We start from the raw sequence: 12,011 nt of genomic DNA, 5'->3' as shown, positions 1-12,011 counted from the left end.
ATTCAAGTTCGCTATTATAATTTAAAGTGGAATTCTGTGTCCCCATTGTGGAGATTGCCCCTCACGTGTGGTCACCAGGACTGGAGATCTACCCTACTCTTTCCAAAACAATGAATATATAAAAATATTTTGCCTGGAGTTATACGTAAAGTTGAACTCCAGGCAGGGGCGGACTGACCATTGGGGCTCTCGGGCACTGCCCGAGGGCCCCATGCCACTAGGGGGCCCCATCAAGGTTGCCAGCCTCAATAAAACCAGGGACAGTATGTAAAAATCTGTGTTTTTTTAAAAATCCCAAGATTATAGCTGCCCCGCCTCTGCAGTACCTTTTCAGTGTGTTTATGTGTATTCTGTGTGTATACTGTGTCTGTGTGTATACTGTATGTGTGTGTATACTGTGTGGCCCCATAATCTCTTATCACTCGGGGGCCCCATAATCTCCTATTGCCCAGGGACCCCATAATCTTCTATTGCCCGGGGGCCCCATAATCTCCTATTGCCCGGGGGCCCCATAATTCTCTATTGCCCAGGGGCCCCATAATCTCCTATTACCCGGGGGCCCCATAATCTTCTATTTCCCGGGGGCCCCATGAGTTGTCAGTCCGCCCCTGACTCCAGGTATGGTTTTAACTGCATAGTTAAATTGGTCCAGCTTGGTGAAATGTAGATATCCGTATTCCATGCTTGTCGCCACTACTTTAGTGATTCCCAAGGTCTTCTGGGTCCTGTTCTGTCACTGCCCTGCCTCTACACCTCTTCCAATACAGAGAACGCCTTGCATTTATTGAAAAAAATACAAGTGTTCTGTATTGGGCAGCTATTCCAAATAAGTGACCCCCTGTGAGAAAAAAAAAAAAAGACACCGCATGTCGCCAGCTCAACAGATAAAGAAGAATGTAAACAGCCTCAGCCTTTAGACTCCTACTAAGCCATGCCACTAGAGCTGCACGATTAATCGTTAAGAATTGTTATCGCACTTTTTTCCCCCTTTGCGGTCTTGACAAAGTATTTCCAGATTCTTTCTATGCAGAGAATTCTCTCTGCTCTGCTAAAGCCGACAGCCGCCAAAAGAAAGGAAAAAAAAACAAAAAAATGGGAAGTCTGCCAAGAATCACAACATTCTTTAGTAGTGGAACTTAAGTATAAACATTGTAACAATTTGTCAAAGGAATAGATTGAGGACATTTTAACCACTTAGGCCCCTTTCACACTGGGGCGGTTTTCAGGCGCTACAGCGCTAAAAATAGCGCCTGTGTAGCGCCTGAAAAAAACGTCCCCTTTCACTCCAGTGTGAAAGCCGGAGGGCTTTCACACTAGAGCGGTGCGCTGGCAGGATGGTGAAAAAAGTTCTGCTAGCCGCATCTTTGGAGCGGTGTATTCCCCGCTCCTAAACCACTCCTACCCATTGAAATCAATGGGGCAGCGCGGCTATACCGCTGGCAACGCCACTGGCGATGCCGCTGCAGCGGCGCTTTGCAGGCGGTTTTAACCCTTTTTCGGCCGCTAGTGGGGGTTAAAACCGCCCTGCTAGCGGCCGCATACCGCCGCTAAAAGGACGGTAAAGCGCCGCTAAAAATAGCTGAGCTTTACCGCCGACGCCCATCCTGCCACAGTGTAAAAGGGGCCTTAAAGGGGCGTTCCGGACGTTACTTTTTTTTAAAAGTCAGCAGCTACAAACACTATAGCTGCTGACTTTTGATAAGGACACTTGCCTGTCCAGCGAGCCCACGATGATGGACCCCGAGGCTAATCCGTCCATCGGATCATCTGCCGGCGCCTCCATCTTAACGAAGGGATACAGGCAGTGGAGCCTTGCGGCTTCACTGCCCATTTCCTACTGCGCATGCGTGAGTCGCGCAGCGCTTTGTGAATGGCCTCGTTGTTTTCTGGGACACACACATGTCCCAGAATGCAACGGGGCCACTCGCCGAAGAGGAGGAATAGGAAGAGGCAGATTAGGAAGAATGCCTAGCAACGTCTGTTCCCTTTTATAGGGAAGGACGATCAGTGATGTCACATGTAAGGCCACGTCCCCCCAGAATAAAAAAAACACATAACGTCATACATAACACCTACACTGCCCCCTAGTGGTTAACTCCTTCACTGCCAGTGTCATTTATACAGGAATCAGTGCATTTGAATAGCACTGATTGCTGTATAAATAACAATGGTCCCAAAAATGTGTCAAAAATGTCCGATGTGTCCACCATAATGTTGCAGTTACAATAAAAAACGCTGATCGCCGCTATTAATAGTAAAAAAAAATCATAGTTCCGTTGTGCGTGTTCTACGTCACCGCGTTCAGAACGATCGGATTTTCCGACAACTTTGTGCGACCGTGTGTATGCTAGACAAGTTTGGGCCAAAATCCGTCTGAAAAAATCCAACGGATTTTGTCGTCGGAAAGTCCGACCGTGTGTATGGGGCATGAGGCTACTTTCACACTGCAGCGCCTGGCCATTGGCGCTAAAGCGCCGCTCATTTTTTGCGGCGCCTTTCGGCCACTAGCAGGGTGAATTTAACCTCCCGCCAGAAGAAGGGGTTAAAAGCACCCGTGTTGAGGCGCTTCCGAAGCACTTCTCAGGCACTTTGGAACCACTGCCCATTCATTTCCAAAGATGCTGCTTGCAGGACTTTTCCTAACTCCCCACAAGCGCACCTCCCCAGTGTCAAAAGACACACTAAAATGAATGGGAGGCGGTTTACAGGCGTTATTTAGAGGCTATTTCTAGCACTAAAATGCCTGAAAACTGCCTCAGTGTGAAAGGGGTCTTATTGGTGCCTAGTCCAAATAAATATGTGCCAAATAAATTGTTCAATCTTCAACATAAATATGGTAAAATGCTTTGTGCTTTCCTTCATAGACTGTTCTAGTGCCACCACAACCCACCATGTGTGTGGTAAAGGTCCCCACTCACCAGACTTAGTTGACTTTCTTGTCATATCACAAAGAGTAGTCAAGTATCGCTTTGTTGGTCTCTCACAGACCCGTAATCACTTCAGGGATTGAGTATATATTCTTCTTCCACGAATGAATCCTCGGAGCATACTGTATGCTAATGTTTATGGAGAAAACAAAAAGAAGGACATGCTTCTCATAGTGTAAAAAGATCCATATTTTATTTAAAATCAATCCGCATGCATTAAATCCACTTCCAAAATTGCAAAAAAATAAATCCCAATATGCAATGGAAGCTGCTGGCCACTCTACTTCAGCATGCGTTCCAACAGCATGTGTATCTACGCACCATACATTCCAACTTGATGAGTTTCGTCACCACGTAACTTCTTCAGAAGCGCCAAAGAGGTTACGTGGTGACGAAACGCGTCAAGTTTGACCGCACTGTGCGTAGATACACATGCCGTTGGAATGTAGGCTGGGGCAGAGTGGCCCACGGCTTCCATTGCATATTCCATAGATATATTCCATAGTTTGTAGATGCCTAAATTGATGAAGAAATTAGTTTTTATTGACATTTTTTATTGGATGTGTTTTATAGCAGAAAGTAAAAAATATTGTTGTTTTTTTTTTCAAAATTGACGGTCTTTTTTTGTTTATAGCGCAAAAAATAAAAACCGCAGAGGTTATCAAATACCACCAAAAGAACGCTCTATTTGTGAGGAAAAAAAATGACATCCATTTTATTTGGGTACAGTGCAGCACGACCGCACAATTGTCAGTTTAAATAACGCAGAGCCATATCGCAAAAAAAATCGCTTGGTCATGAAGGGGGGTAAAACCTTTCCGGGGCTGAAGTGGTTAAACAGGAAGTGTGTTGCTGGCCGGATCACCAGAATTTTTTTTCACTGTAATGGATCATCTCAGTTAATTCTGCAATAGATACCCAACAATACAAACCTTTAAGAAATGGATTATGTAGCCGTAAGGTCAACATTTTTATTTTATTTTTTTATGTACCAAGTCTGTGTACAGCCATATGTTTTAATTTAATAATCCCTGAGCGCCGCTAATATTCAGCAATATGTCAGTGCAAAAGGAAATTCTCAATAGACTACAGACTAAAAAATGCAGGGCTTGCTTTAAATACAGCTACTAAAGTATCATTTATATTTTGTACATATAATTGATAGTGATTGTAAACCTTTTTTTTTTCTTTAAAATAACAAACATGTTATACTTACCTGCTCTGTTTAATGGTTTTGCACAGAGCAGCCCTGATCCTCCTCTTCTCTGGTCCCCTGCCAGCACTCATGGCTCCTCCCCGCTGCTGAATGCCCCCATAGCAAGCCGTTGACTGTAGGGGCCAGTGCAGGGACAAGGCCACCTAGAGCTCAGGGCGAACATGCCAAACTGCACCCCCCCCCCCAAGATGTATGAGTATTATGTGTTAGTAAATATCCCCCCCCCCCCAAATAAGCAAATCCCCCCCCAATAAACAAAAACTGAGCACTAATCTGAATGCTTACTCCCCCAATCACAAATCCCCCCCTCCAAGGACAAATCCCCCCCTCCCCTATAGCATATCACCTCTTGTAGCACAAACAACCCAAATCCCCCCTTCTACCACAAATACTCTTCCCCCATGCCCCCTAGCAGCACAAATCCCCCTAAATCACCTTCCTAGCACCCCCCCCCAAATTTCCACATCTAGAACTATTCCTATTCCCTCCTGCCCCCAAATTCCCCCATCCAACACAAACCCCCTCCCCCCATCTCCTTGTGGAGCCCCCCCCCATCTGACATAATACCACAGTGCCCAGGGCACCTTCCCCTCCTGCCCCCCCTTGCCCCAGCCCTGGGGAGGGCGCTCATGTTTGCTCGTCCCTGAGCTCCGCTCTGTGTGTCCATAGACACACAAAGTGCGGCTCAGCCCACTCCCTCCTCACTGACCTGTGATTGACAGCAGCAGAAGTTGATGGCTCCAACTGTTGTCTCTGAGGTAATAAGCATTTATAGCACAGGGTTTAGGCATATTAGATAAGGGCACTAGCCAGTGCATCCCATTGGGAAATAAATTTAAAACAGCGAACAAAAGTGCCAGAAGACTTAACTCCAATGTAAAAATGCATATAAAAGCAAAGGAGAAGGCCTTCAAAAAATACAAGTTGAGGAATCATCATCAGCATTTAGAGAAAGAATACAACAAGATATGTAAGGATGCAATTAGACTAAGATAGAACACGAAAGAGGAGGAGAGCAAAATAATCCCAAGAAATTCTTTAAAGTGGAGTTGCCCCCCAAAAAATAAAACCACTTAAAAATCTTAAAAAAAAAAAAAAAAAAATAATTGGCAAAAAAAAAAAATTTTTACTCACCTCTAAATACCGGTTGCTAGGGGGTCCCTCGTAGTCTGCCTTCTTCATTGCCCGGGCTGGTGACATCACTTCCCCTCGCGCCGCACATTCACCTGGGACCTGTCACGTGTCCCAGGTGACTGTACGGCGTATCACGGCGCCCTGCGCCGCTCGCGCATGCGCAGTGGGTGCCCGGCTGTGAAGCCACAGCCGGGTGCCCACAGTATGCATGACGGCGCCGCGAGCGGAGCGGGGAGCGAGGGGGGGGCTTCGTTCCCCCGCATCGCTGGAACCCGGGACAGGTAAGTGTCCGATTATTAAAAGCCAGCAGCTGCAGTATTTGTAGCTGCTGACTTTTAATTTTTTTTTTTTAGGGGGTACCCCACTTTAAGTATATAAACAGTAAAAAAGGGAGGGCAGACCATATTGGCCCCATAAAGAATGAGGAAAGACATCTGGTTACAAAGGATGGCGAAGGTATTGAATTTATTCTTCTCCTCAGTCTTCACAAGAGAATCAGGGGGCTTCAGTAATCAAAACTGCAGTGTTTATCCTCAAGACACATCACAGGAAGCACCCTCATGGTTAACAGAGGACAGAATTAGAAATAGACTTGGGGAAACTTAATATTAACAAATCACCGGGACCAGATGGCTTGCACCCCAGGGTACTTAGGGAACTCAGTCAAGTAATTGCCAGACCATTGTTCCTAATTTTAAATGAGTATACTGACTGGAATGGTACCAGCTGATTGGAGAAAAGCCAATGTAGCACCAATATTTAAAAAAGGGCCAAAATACATGGGCGTAGCATAAGGGGTTGCAGGGATCACAATCGCAACCCCCGCCCCTGGCTCCAGGGGGCCCCTACAGCCTCCCTGTCATATTATCATATCCTCCACAAAATCCAGCTCCAATCTGCTCTAGGGCCACACAGCCATGCTCCAGTACTGGGCTTCCACTTTGCCTTCCACAGTCCACACCCCCTCCCCATTGGCTGGAGAGAAGCTATGAGCCATTTCCTGAATGGAGAGGAGCAAGAGGTGAGAACAGCCCTGGATGGGGAAGTGTCTGTGCAGTGTGCTGGCAACATGGAATGGTAACTGAGCTCAGCGAGGCAAGAGGAGGAGAGTTCCGTCCTGTAGCCACGAAGGGACCGATGTCACTGGTGAGGTATGACACCACTCAGTGTCTCCTAGTCACCAGCTGGGATTCTCTGTACCCCCCCCCCCCCCACACACACCCAGGGATGTCTACTTACCCTACTTCCCTGACAATGGGAGAAAAGAGACACACCTCCGGGAGATGAGCTTCCCCCAAAACTGACAGAGAAACCGTCAGAAATTGCTAAAACAAATCCCTTAACACCTCCTCGGGGGGCCCCGGAGGGGCTGCAGGCTCCAGATTTTGTGTCACATGGCTTTGCCCTCCCAGGTCTAAGTTGCCCCCCCCCCCCAAAGCTATGCCCGGCTGCTAAGCTCCTTTCCCTTTACAGCACTCTATACTGCTCCTCCTCCGCAGGGCTGAAATCACATTCCTTTACAACACAGCCATGATCTGCACAGGTTGTATCTGCCTACTGCAACTACACTGCCGTTCCGACCAGAGAATTTCACAAATCAGAAGGGAAACATAAAAGCCAGATATACCCTGTGAAGACTGACGGACTGTGTGTAAAGGAATGTGATTTCAGCCCTGTGTACTGAGGGGGAGCTGTATACAGTGCTGGGATGGTCAAGGAGCTCTGCCAAGTGACCTACCAGGGGTTCCTGTCCTCTGCTTCTCCAGTGATGATCCCTGTCCTCTGCTTCTCCAGTGGTGATCCCTGTTCTCTGCTTCTCCAGTGGTGATCCCTGTCCTCTGCTTCTCCAGTGGTGATCCCTGTCCTCTGCTTCTCCAGTGGTGATCCCTGTCCTCTGCTTCTCCAGTGGTGATCCCTGTCCTCTGCTTCTCCAGTGGTGATCCCTGTCCTCTGCTTCTCCAGTTTTGATCCCTGTCCTCTGCTTCTCCAGTGGTGGTCCCTGTCCTCTGCTTCTCCGGTGGTGATCCCTGTCCTCTGATTCTCCGGTGGTGATCCCTGTCCTCTGATTCTCCAGTGGTTATTCCTGTCCTCTGATGTAAAGAGGATCTCGGGGGCGTGGCCAAGATGGCGGCGTGAACGGACGTGCTAACGGAGCTCTCCTGGAGTAAGATCCGCTATTTAACCTGTATCTGACACTTACATCCCGTTGGCAGACTCGGAGGTCTCTGGATGCCTTCCAGGACCCCAGGGACTCAGAAGAGGGGCAAGAAGAATAAATTCTCCCCGTCCGTCTGGCCTGAGGCTAGCGCGGCCTCCTCTGCCCAGGGCCTGGCACCGCTCTTCTGCAGCATGGCGTCGCAGACGGACCACGAGGAGGAGCAGCCGTCGGACCCCCCGGGATTATCGGAGATACTGTCGGCTATTACCTCCTGCCGGGCAGCGGTCTCGGACTGCCAATCTACCCTGGCTTCGAAAATTGAGGGGGTTCAGCTGGACATTGGCCTGATCCGCCAAGATCTGGACAAGATCCGCTCGCGGGTGTCTGCAGCTGAGTGGCGGGTTGGCGAAACAGAGGACGTCGTTGCTGAACATTCGGCCTCCATCCATACACTGCAAATGAAGGTGAAAGCATTAGAGTACAGAGCCGAAGATGCTGAGAACCGCAGTAGGAGGAACAACCTCCGCATCGTGGGTCTGCCCGAGGGGGTGGAGGGCCGCTCTCCGGCCCGTTTCGCTGAGGGTTTGCTGCGATCTCTGCTACCGGAGGCCTCCCTCTCCCCGTACTTTGCAGTGGAGAGGGCCCACCGTGTGCCGCTCAGACCCGGACCGGAGGGGGCACCCCCCCGAACTTTCATACTCCGTCTACTCAACTTTCGGGATAGGGATGAGCTACTCAGGGCCGCTCGGGCGGTGAAAGACCTTCCCTATGAAAACAGCCGCCTTATGATGTTCCCGGACTATACGGTGGAGACGCAACGGCAGCGCCGTTCATTCGATGGTGTCAAAGCTGCCTTGCGAAGGAAGGGTCTCAAGTACAGCGTCCTGTTCCCGGCTAAGCTTCGCGTGGTGGATGGGGAGACGGTCCGCTTTTTTACCAACCCCAGAGAGGCTTCGACATGGCTGGAGACTCTTCCATAACGGTCGATTATTGACCCCATGAGATGTACTGGACATGCAGCCCTATATGGATCGTTGCTAGGTATTGTGCTGGGTACCCTTTTGTGACGCTATGTCTGCAGTGCTTCTGGGCCCCTGTGCCTTTTCTAACTGTACCCGACGCTGATGACCCTGTTTGTGTTGTGGTCCTGGAGACTTTGTCTGGTTGCCCTGCTAAGCACTGAACGGACTGCCTGGGCGGGGGCCATCCGCCCCCTGTAAACGTAGCTGATCGCGGGGACGGTGTACACTTGGATGGGCTGATGGGGCTGGGACCGCGGCCTTCGTGGTATGCCCTCTGCGATAAATCTCCTTGTGTCAGAAGTTATCCCAGCTGCATGGCTGTTAATCTACTCCATGGACTCCGGACAGAACTGGTGTTCTATTTTTTCATTGTTCTGTTATTTTACTTTTTCCTTTTTGTTGTTTTTCTATTGGTCCTTGGCTTGCCTAACTACGGTGGGCGAGCTACTAGGTCATGTTGACCCATCCATGGTCTGCACCCCTAACCTAGGTTACTACTTGTTACAGTTGGGGTTTTATGGGAATTATGTGCTCCTTGGTTTTTTGGAGGGTGCACGGGGAGGGGGGGCCCGTTGTGGCTACACTTGGTTGGTTATGGGATTTTCTTAGGGTGTTTTTTTTATTTTTGGTTTTGCAAGGGTTGGTCTCTATGGAAAGATGATGAATGTTACTTTTGGGTATTAGGTCCTGGTGGGGTGGACAGGGAGGACCGTCCTGCGGTTCCTACGGGTGGCGGCACAGCGGGCCGACGCCCGCGGGAGGGTAGCCGGGGAGACCCCTCGCACGTTATTATGAGAATAGTAATCTGGCACAGTGTGTAGTGGTATCGTGGAATGTGCGGGGGCTCAACTCGGCGGTTAAAAGATCGCTGGTACTTAACTACCTCCGTAGGCTGCGCCAGCAGATATGCTTTTTGCAGGAGACCCACCTGGTGGGCTCTCGGGTGTTGGGTGTTAGGAGGGCGTGGATTGGAAAGCACTATCATGCCACATATTCCTTCCAACTACGCAAGAGGGGTCAGTGTACTAATTCATCGGTCATTACCGTTTCAATTGTTAGACGTCAAAACTGACCCGGGTGGCAGGTATGTTCTCCTCCACGCCCTCCTCTCGGAGATTCCTGTGGTGGTAGTGGGGATCTATTTGCCTCCCCCGGCCGATGTGCAGTTGTTACATGACCTAATGCAGACAATCACTTTGTATAATGTTGACAATGTGCTAATTGATGGTGATTTTAATATGGTGATGAATGAGGATATGGACAGGCTGCAGGCCTCGGCCTCACAGCGGGATGATCTCGCCCGCTGGGCCACGGTCTTTGGCCTCTCGGACCTTTGGCGACATTTCCATCCCCCTGATAGGGAATTTACGTGCCTGTCTGCCACGCACCGGACTATGTCCCGAATAGATTTGGCCTTTGCCTCTTCTAGTTTGCTCCGCAGGGTGACCTCGGCTGAGATCCTCTCGCGGGGCATCTTGGACCATGCTCCGGTGTCGGTGGTGATACGGCTCTCTGGGGGTGGGGGTGAGCGGACTTGGCGTTTGTCCAGGTTCTGGGTCATGGACCCGGAGATCCACATGGCCATTCCTGAGGCTATGTGTGCTTTTTGGCTGGCTAATGGCGATTCAGGTAATCCTTTGGTGGTCTGGGACGCTTTTAAAGCTTGGCTGCGGGGGAAATATATGTCTCGCATATCTGCAAGGAGGAGGATGGCTGGGAGGTCTCTGGAAGCGCTAGAGGAGCGGGCCAGGATAAAAGAGGCAGAATTTGTGCGCCGCCCTGATGGGGCTCAATATGTGGCCTGGCAGGACGCCTTACGACACCTATCATTACTTAGAGTTGATCTCACCCATAAGTCCATGGTTGAGAGTGCCCAGAGGGTGTTCGAGTTCGGGGACAAAAACGGGAGACTGCTTGCGTGGTTGGCCAAGGGCCAGCGCGGTATCACCCATATTGCCCGGGTGAGGGATCGGTCGGGTGGACTCCTGACTTCGCCTCCTGAGATTGCGGAGAGATTTCTTGAGTTCTATCAGACACTGTACTCCTCTAGGGTGACCTACGACGATTCGCAACTTGCTCAATATTTGGAGCAGATTGAGCTCCCTGTCTTGGATCAGGACCAGCGTGCCAAACTCGACAGGGATATCACCCTGGAGGAGGTACAGGAAGCTCTATGTACTATGCACCCGGGGCCTGATGGCATACCCGTTGAACTGTACTCTGTGTATCAAGAATTCTTAGCCCCTAGATTCACATCCCTAGTTCACAAGAGCTTAGAGGCGGACGCGCTCCCAGATTCATTAGCTGAAGCAGTGGTGGTCTTGGTGCCTAAACCTGGTAAGGACCCGGAGGAGTGTGCGTCGTATCGGCCTATCTCCTTGATAAACGCAGACGCTAAGCTGCTGGCCAAAATTCTGGCCCTTCGCTTGAGGGGGGTCATTGAGGATTTGATACATACGGACCAAACCGGGTTTATGCCGGGTAAGGGCACCGATGTTAATATCCGCCGGCTTTTTTTGAATCTGTCTGCCCGGCACACGAACGGGGGTAAGAGAGTCATGGCCTCTCTGGACGCAGAGAAGGCTTTCGACTCAGTAGAGTGGAGGTTCCTCTGGCAGGTATTGCATAAGTTTGGGCTGGGTCCTAAGTTCCTTCAGTGGCTACAGCTGCTGTACAGAGCCCCGAGGGCGAGAATTAGGATGAATGACTCTCTCACGGGTTCCTTTCTCCTCCAGAGGGGCACTCGGCAGGGATGCCCACTGTCTCCTAGTCTTTTTGCCTTGGCTCTGGAGCCGCTGGCGGCTCTGGTCAGGCAGTCCGACCGGATAGTCGGACTTAAGGTGGGCCCTCTGGAGAAGAAAATCTCCCTATACGCGGACGATGCCCTACTGTATTTGCAGGATGCTGAAGCATCTTTACAGGCTGCCCTTGAAATATTTGACGAGTTTGGGAGGTTTTCGGGTATATGGATTAACTGGTCAAAGTCGGTGCTCTTCCCACTAGATGTACAGGCGGTGGGTCTGGAGCCTTGGCTGTCGCTGCGGTGGGTTGAGGAGTTTACTTACCTGGGCATTAAAGTAACAAGGGACCTCCAGTCGTATCAACATCTGAATGTCCGCCCCCTGATACAGCAAATGAAGGATCATTGTGCCAAATGGACCTCTCTCCCTTTGAATTTATTGGGACGTATTAGCATTATTAAAATGGTCTATCTGCTTAAATTTCTTTATTTCTTTCGCAACTGCCCAGTGGGGTTGCCCCGGTCTCTTTTCAGAGAACTGGAGGGATACTTGGGAGGTTTTCTATGGCAAGGCTCCCCCCCTAGATTGGCCAGGGTGACTTTACAGCTGCCGGTCAGCGGAGGGGGGCTGGCAATGCCTAACCTGTTGCTGTATTACTGGGCGGCCGTGCTAGTCACGGTGCGATGGTGGCTTGTTGGGAACAAGGGGAATGCTGCAGTTCGCCTGGAGGCAGCTATGGTCGGGCCCCTAGTGGAGCTGAGCGGTATGGTACACTCTGGATCCGCACATCGCCCTGCGATTGCGGGCCCCACC

General features: G+C 50.2%; 1 protein-coding gene across 1 annotated transcript in view; it reads left to right on the top strand.

The window, feature by feature from the left end:
• The window catches only part of LOC143958222 (gonadotropin-releasing hormone II receptor-like), a 93,332-nt gene that overhangs the window by 33,719 nt on the left and 47,602 nt on the right, over positions 1 to 12,011 (top strand). The gene's annotated exons all lie outside the window — the stretch shown is intronic.

Source organism: Lithobates pipiens, unplaced genomic scaffold (genome assembly GCF_037356315.1).
Source record: "Lithobates pipiens isolate NorthernLeopardFrog02 unplaced genomic scaffold, aLitPip1_a1.2 Scaffold_6, whole genome shotgun sequence".
In the NCBI taxonomy this organism is placed as follows: domain Eukaryota; kingdom Metazoa; phylum Chordata; class Amphibia; order Anura; family Ranidae; genus Lithobates; species Lithobates pipiens.
Note: the sequence above shows the minus strand (reverse complement) of the source record. Positions and strands in the feature narration are given on the sequence as shown.